Source organism: Nicotiana sylvestris, chromosome 6 (genome assembly GCF_000393655.2).
Source record: "Nicotiana sylvestris chromosome 6, ASM39365v2, whole genome shotgun sequence".
In the NCBI taxonomy this organism is placed as follows: Eukaryota; Viridiplantae; Streptophyta; class Magnoliopsida; order Solanales; family Solanaceae; genus Nicotiana; species Nicotiana sylvestris.
The window spans coordinates 191,996,453-192,005,395 of NC_091062.1; the positions used below are offsets into that span (position 1 = coordinate 191,996,453).

General features: G+C 25.2%; 1 pseudogene; it reads right to left on the reverse strand.

Moving 5' to 3' along the window:
• Positions 1-5,705: 5,705 nt before the first annotated feature.
• On the reverse strand, positions 5,706-8,516 carry LOC138871862 (18.1 kDa class I heat shock protein-like; annotated as a pseudogene).
• Positions 8,517-8,943: the final 427 nt, after the last annotated feature.

The window sequence follows — 8,943 nt, forward strand, 5'->3', positions numbered from 1 at the left end:
AAGTCGATAAATCAATTTACAAACAGATATATTTGATGATAAATTATATATACTAATTAAGATTTTCACAAAAGTCACTAAAAGTATATTGAAGAGGAACGGATCCACCATTATCATCACCACGAATTGAAGACCAAAATAAATTAGGGATTTTGAACCAACATTATCATCTCTATTGTCAAGTTCTTTTGGAATGTTGTCTTTTTGGACAAGTAACATTAATAAGTGTAAAAAGAAAAATTACCATTCTATATATAGTGCAGTATAAAACCATGCTATATATGTATAGCGCATGGATTAACTGCGTTATATATATAACACCTTAAATCACCATGTTATACACAAAATCACTGGGTGGCCTAATCGTTGAAGGGTAGCTATAAAGATGGTTTTGTCCTTGAGGTACAAGGTTTGAATCCCTACACCAACGTTCTTGTATTTTCCTATTTCTTTTTCATTTTTTATTTCTTTTCATTATTTGGTTTAAGTGTTTAGATATAAATACTTTAACAAAGAAGCCTCTTATTATTTCTTTAAAAAATCAACCAATACTTTCTAAAATATTAATACATAAGTTATTTGATTATCATGTTCCAAATGTATTGATTTCTCTTATAATTAATTTTGTATTAGATGCAGTTATTTGTTCTTTTTTAGCTATTAGGTAAAATTTAATTTAATTTTCATTTTAAGATTACCAATATTATAAATTTATTTTGTATTTTTAAAAATTTATTTAATCATAGAAAAAAAATTCTTAATTTTTTGACCACGTTATTTCTAAATATTGTAATAATATTTTTACTGTCATTTTAATTCTTTACGTAATATTTTCAAAAAAAAATCTCATCTCAAATTCAAATAATTCTTATCATTTTATTTTCTAAACTGGACATTTTCAAATAATTATGCTATGCATTTAAAGTCAAACTAACTGCACTCGATTCAGATATTAATCACAGAAAAATATTGTCTTAATTGTTTGAACATATTATATTTAAATGTTGTAGTTATATTTTCACTACCATTTTACTTCTTTACATAATTTTTTTCTTTTTTAGTTTTAAGATACAAATTTAATTTTTGTAAAATTACCTATATTAGAAATTTATTTTATAATTTAATTTTTTTTATTATTTTATTTTTCATAAATAAGAATTCAATTTCGTGGTATTATTCATAGTTTAAGCATTCACATCGTAGTTTTAAGAACTTTCTAATCTTAAATTCAAATAGCCTTTTCTTTTCATTTCTAATAGTAAATTTCTAACAAGTTAACATAATTTTCCTATTTTTTTAATCTAGTATATAGTCTTATTACGTTTTATGTGGCTTTTCATTAACTCGTAACTTTATTTAATATCTTTCTCAACTACTTTTATTTAATAATATAAGATAAATATATAATTTTTGAATTATAAAATAAATATTTATTTTGTTTCAAAAATATTGCTCGAAAATTTTATATTATTTAAAATTTAATAATATTTTTAAGTGTTGTATATTTACTTTATTTTATTTTCTAAACTTATGATTTATAAGTGTCCTTACATTTTCTCTAATTTATTTTTATTGTTCAATATTTTTAGTTTTTTATTTTACTATTAGACTTGAGTTGTGTGGACTTATATTATGACTTTTCTTATCATAATATAAAAAACTTTCTCATCTCAAGTTTAAATAAGCTTTACACTTTTTCCTATGATAAACAATCTTAGTTTTTTTTCTTCTATTTATTCTTTATTATTGATTTTATATTATTCAATACCTAATATTATTACATTGTCATGTAAATTTTTATTAGCCTGTTTGAATTTAATATCTATTTTTACCACACTCATTCTAATATAATATAGATAAAAATTAAAATATTTTCTCATCTCAAATTCAAATAAATTTTATCATTCTATTTTCTTAACTGGACCATATTTTCAAAAAATTATGGTATGCTTTCCAACTTAAACTAACTAAACTCAATTCGAATATTAATCATAGAAAAATATTTTCTTAATTGTTTGAACACATTATATCTAAATGTTGTAGTAATATTTACGTATAAAATATTTGTTTGCACGATTTATCAATATTAATATGAATTTATTTTTCTTGTTATTAAATATCTTTTGCTGATTATTTAATTTTTCTCTTACCTTATAGTTAATTTGTATACTTTATGTAAGATCTTATTTTGCTGCTTGAATTTATTTAGTTTTTAAACTCAATAAATCTTTAATATCTTAAGTAATCTTTAGTTTTATTTTATATTTTAACTTATTCCAAAGAATAAATAGTCATAGGTTATCTCAATTTACGTCTTTATATATATATATATATATATATATATATATATATATATATATATATATTCTATTATAGTTTTTAATTAATTTTTCACCTCCATATTTCTAGCTAACATAGAAGAAAATCTATGAGTGGATCAATATATAGATATAGATATAGATATTGATACAAATATACATATAAATTTAAATATTGATATATAGATTAGATTTGTCTAGATCTATTTAGATTATGTATAAGATTCATTAAACTACCTCCATTAATTATGTTTCTATATATAATTTCTAATTATTAATGTTGTCTTAAAATTATCAAGTGGCTTCATTTTAGCTTGTCACTTGGCTTAACCACAATGCATACTACTCTCCTTTTAATATAACTAGTATTAGTACACGCGCTATGCGCGGACAAATCATTTCAAATTGCGATGTAGGTTGTTTGAATCATATACAAATAACCTTAAAATATAAACCTCTCAGATAAAAATTATATAACATGAGAATTTAATTATGAAGCCGGATATGAAATTATTGTTCAAATCTCGTAGTGAGCAACCAATCTTTTTAATATATATTTGTAGCAACCTAACCCCTTGATTTTGGTACTTGCATTTCGTTCCACTATCGATATTAATGAATACTAAACATGTCATATTGTGATCTATCTTGTTCGAGTACATTAGATCATATTATTTTAATAAAATTCTTACTATCACTTTATTTTTATCTGGAAGTCAAATATGACTTATTCATCACATTATTTTTACGTAAATTCTTTTTTTTTTTGTTCTTTTCTTGTAGTTATTGTATTATTTAATATTTAATACTATTATACTATCATATAATTTTTTATTAGCTTATAATTAAATTAATGTCTTACTTATTATCCTGTTAATAGTATTTAATAAAAATAAATATTCTATTCTTGAAATTTGATATATTTTTATGTTTTTATCCTCTTATTCATAATATTTTAATCATTTAAATTTATCAGTAATATTTTTAAAGATAATTTCATTATTTTATTTTATCTATTTTTAAATTAATTTAAAGTATAAGTATCCTCTCACTACCTCCATTTTTTATATACGTTCTCTTCCCTACAATAAATTTTAATTAGTTATATATATTAATGTTTTACCTATAACCAAAATAATGTCATGTTTTGTTTTAAATTGTAACTTTTAATTAGTATAAAATATTAATATATAAGTTATTTGATTATCATGTTCCAAATGTATTGAGTTCTCTTATAATTAATTTTGTATTAGATGCAGTTAAATTTTATTTCTTTTTAGCTATAAGATACAATTCAATTTTTAATTTTCATTAGTAAGATTACCAATATTAGAAAATTTATTTTATATTTTTAAAATTTTATTTAATCATAGAAAAAAATTCTTAATTTTTTGAACACATTATTTCTAAATATTGTAATAATATTTTTAATGTGATTTTATTTATTTACGTAATATTTTCAAAAACAAAAAAAATCTCATCTCAAATTCAAATAATTCTTATCATTTAATTTTCTAAACTAGACCGCATTTTCAAAAAATTATGCTATGCGTTCAAACTCAAACTAACTGCACTGTATTCTGATATTAATCATATTAAAATAAATTCATAATTGTTTAAACATATTAAATCTAAATATTGTAGTAATATTTTCACTCTCATTTAATTTCTCTAAATAATTTTTCTTTCTTTTTTAGTTGTAATATACAAATTTAATTTTTGTAAAATTACCTATATTAGAAATTTATTTTGTAATTTAAAAATTTATTTTTTATTATTGTTTTATTTTTTATAAATAAGACTTCAATTTCATGGTATTATCCATAATTTGAAAATTTGCATCATAGTGTTAAGAACATTCTAATCTGAAATTCAAATAGTCTTTTCTTTTCATTTCTAATAATTTAACGTAATTTTGCTATTTTTTTAATCTAATATATAGTCTTATTACGTTTTATGTGGCTTTTTATTAACTTGTAACTTTATTTAATATCTTTATCAACTACTTTTATTTCATAATATAAGATAAATATATAATTTTTTAATTATAAAATAAATATTTATTTTGTTTTAAAAATATTGCTTGAAAATTTTAAATTATTTAAAATTTAATAATATTTTTAAGTATTGTATATTTACTTTATTTTATTTTATAAACTTGTGGTTTATAAATGTCCTTACATTATCTCTAATTTATTTTTAATGTTCAATATTTTTAGTTATTGATTTTACTATTAGACTTGAGTTATGTGGACTTATATTATGACTTTTCTTATCATAATATAAAAGCTTTCTCATCTCAAATTTAAATAAGTTTTACCCTTTTCCTATGATAAAAAATCTGAATTTTTATTTTTTTTCTATTTATTCTTTATTTTTCATTTTATATTTTTCAATACCGAATATTATTACATTGTCATGTGAATTTTTATTATCATGTTTGAATTTAATATTTATTTTTACCACACTCGTTCTAATATAATATAGATATAAATTAAAAAACTTTCTCATCTCAAATTCAGATAATTTGTATCATTCTATTTTCTTAATTGAACCATATTTTTAAATAATTATGTTATGCTTTCAAAGTTAAACTAATTGAACTCAATTCAAATATTAATCATAAAAAATATTTTCTTAATTATTTGAACACATTATATCTAAATATTGTAGTAATATTTACGTATAAAATATTCATTTGCACGATTTATCAATATTAATATGAATTTATTATTCTTGCTATTAAAATATCTTTTGCTGATGATTTAATTTTTCTCTTACCTTATAAATAATTTATATACTTTATGTAAGATCTTATTTTGCTGCTTGAATTTATTTAAATTTTAAACTCAATAAATTTTTAAATATCTTAAGTAAATTTTAGTTTTATTTTATATTTTAACTTACTCCAAAGTATAATAGTCATAGATTATCTCAATTTACATCTTTATATATTTTTATTTTTTTATTACAGTTTTTAATTAATTTTTCACCTCCATATTTCTAGCTAATATAGAAGAAAATCTATGAGTGGATCAATATATAGATACAAATATACATATAAATTTATATATATATATTAGATTTGTCTAAGATCTATTTAGATTATATATAAGATTTATTAAACTACTTCCATTAATTATGTTTCTATATATAATTTCTAATTATTAATGTTGTTCTAAAATTGCCAAGTGACTTTATTTTAGCTTGCCACTTGGCTTAACCACAATGCATACTACTCTCCTTTTAATATAATATAGATATAGATATAGATATAAAAACTTCCAATCCTCAACAATACACGTCTACATTCTTCATTCATACTTGCCCATATTCTCTAGAGTACTTGATAGGATATCTACATATCTTTATTCTAAATTATAGCGCCTAACCAGTGATATCAATGGATTTGACATCTGACTTCTTCACCTCTTCTTTCGGAACAGTAACATTAAGCCTTAACTCCATTCTCCATCGCCGCCTTAACTTGATCCATTTTCGCATTCTCGGGGAGCCTGAATCTTCTCATGAATTTGCCGCTGCTGCGTTCCACACGATGCCAAGTATCATTCTTATCTTCTTTCTCCACATTCCTCTCTCCGCTGATTTGAAGAACCCTATCGTCTTCGATCTCGACTTTCACTTCCTCCTTCTTAAGCCCAGGGAGATCGGCCTTGAACACATGAGCCTCCAGAGTAATTCAAATTACGTGAAAAGTGGCTAAATTTCGATTACTTTTAAAACGAGGTTATTTTTGAACGACCAATTTGTAAATCTGGCTATTTTTGAATTTCTCCTTATAAAATCTGCATAGTCTTTCTTTGTGAATTACAAATACATGAACAAGTTGCTAAATTATTCAAATTAAAGTTGGTAAGACTAAGAGTTAAGACCAACTTTATTATATTCAACTTCATCACAAAATTGATTCCTGCCAATAAATCAGCCCCAAGCTTGCTCTCATTGTTTACATTTTCTCAACTGTCTAAGAACAAATTCAATATATTTAGCTATTAAAAAAGGAGGGTTATAACCAAAGAATTGAGAGGAGTGAACTTTAATAATGAAATTCTAGGTACACGATGTAGTCACTACAAAATTATTTATTGCATAATAAAGCAAAATCATTTGTAACAGGACTTTTTTTTTCTTTCTATTTTTAACAAAATTCTTATGTGGGCTGGTTTGGGAAATAACCCCAGTGTGCAAGCACCTAACTGGAAGCTCCTCAAAATGTCCCTTATTATATATATATATATTCGAGCATCTTTACCTAATGTGGCTGTAAATATTATTTGTGTAATTTTTTCACATTACAAAATTAAATTGACCTACAACGTAGGTGGCTATTCATAGCAAGCATGATATGATAACCTGCAGAGCAATAAGTTACTGTTACAAGTTAAACTGAAGTGGTTCTTTAAATAAACCATTATTTGCACGCTCTCCTATAATAATTGGAGCTGAAAATATAATGTAATTGTAGTTTTAATTAAATTTAAACTTGTTTTCTCTTAGCTATGTTATCTTGAAAGGGAAAAATAAAGGAATATATTTATTTACATAAAAGAAAGTATACTCCGCACTCCACAAGCAAGAAAACCAAAATACATGTCTTTACTTATTACTTAAATGAGTTTTCTATATATTTGTTTAATTTAGGATTCGTAAAAACTTACTCGCATTGGTTGTCGTTAATACTGAATACAGATATGTTTTCTCGCGTGGTTTGGTTTGGTAATTGTAAAATCCGAACCAACCCGACCTATGTACACCCCTAACTCTATATATTCGTTTAATTGTAAAAAACTTACTCGCGTGGTTTGGTTTGGTAATTGTAAAATCCGAACCAACCCGACCTATGTACACCCCTAGCTCTATATATTGGTTTAATTTTTCAAGCACAAAGACTGTTTTACGATTTACTTTCAGTTTTTATAAATAAATAAATAAATAATGTGATAGTATTACTTTTTTTTAATATTTATTTTATGATAGTTTTACTGTACTCGGAATTTCATTCTGTTTTCTATATCATATTTCTGTTTGCCAAATAAAACTGCTGTTTTAACTTTCTAGTCTCTTTAGCATTTGTGTAATGAGAAAAATTGCATTTATATATATAAGTGATATGTTGAGATACGTGAACTGGTCAAATAGTCAAAGAATTATAATTAGTCAAGAGGTACGGGCAGCAATAGAAACGAGCAAAGGCAAAGGAAAAAGGCAAAGGAAAGGGCACGGGAGGACATTTGAAGGATTCAGCGCCCGTACCTATTTAAGTCATTTATCAAAAGAAATGGATCTGACCATAATAAAGAGCGCATATACGAAATTCGAAAGGCATTAAACACTGGATACGTTAGAGAATTTGTATTGATTACAATGATTGTGTAACGTAGCATTCAATGTCTTTAATTATTCATAATAGCCTCATTATGATTTGGGGAAAACGCATATCTTCAAGATACCTATAAAAGGGAGGTATCTGGTCACTTGTAAACACAAGACACAATTGGAATATACTTTGATTCACTTGTTTTTCTCCTGATTACACTCTGGTTACTCCAAATTACTTTCTTCTACATATTCTTTTGATTATCAGTAACCCGCGTTCTTCTAAATTCTAGCTTTGACTGAAATTCTATTTTTTGGTTAAACAAATTGGTTCCGTTACCGGGAATCTGATAATCTATTTTCTTTTCACTTGACCTTCCTTGTTACATCAATTATGTCGAATAACAATGACAACACCCCAGGAAACCAAGAGAACCAACAAAGTCAGGGAGACCCACAGAATATTAACATTCAAGTTCCTACTCCGCAGGACTCTCCACGGCAATCTCGTGAGGGTACTCCTGATGGATCTCAACTAAACGAGTATGCTCAATTTGAAAATGCTGAAGCTGTTGATGAAGCTTTACAGAAATTAATTATTGCCCAGGTCAACAAAGCTGTTGAGACGCTTATTAACCAGTTACCTGTTGCAACACTCACACCTTCTAAAAATAATAACACTATAGAAAACCCTCGTTCCGGGCTTGTTAACTCAGGTAGCAGTGGAACTCCCAGTAAACCGCAGGAGAGAGAACCAGGTAATGTAATTAATTCTGATTTACAAAATTTAGTACTAACCTTGCAGAAACAGCTCAAGGAGCAAAGTGAATGCATAGAGCAGATACCCGGGGTGCCGCCCATAATTAAAGAAGTAGACATGGACAGATATTCGCAACAACCCTGGAAACCAAGTGCTGCCCCACTCCCAATTCCAAAAAAGTTCAAAATGCCTGATATTCCAAAGTATGATGGAACAACTGACCTACGAGACCACCTGACAACATTCACAACGGGCGTAAAAGGCAATGATTTGACTAAGTAGGAGATCGAATCAGTATTAGTCAAGAAATTTGGTAAAACACTCACCAAAAGAGCATTAACATGGTATTCCCATTTACCGAAAAATTCTATAAACTCTTTTGTTGAGCTTGCAGATTCTTTCATCAAAGCATACTCAGGAGCCCAAAAAGTGGAAAAAAGAATGGAGGATATTTTCAAAATCAAGCAAGGAGATTCAGAATTGCTTAGAAAATTCGTGGACAGATTTCAACGCGAAAGAATGACATTG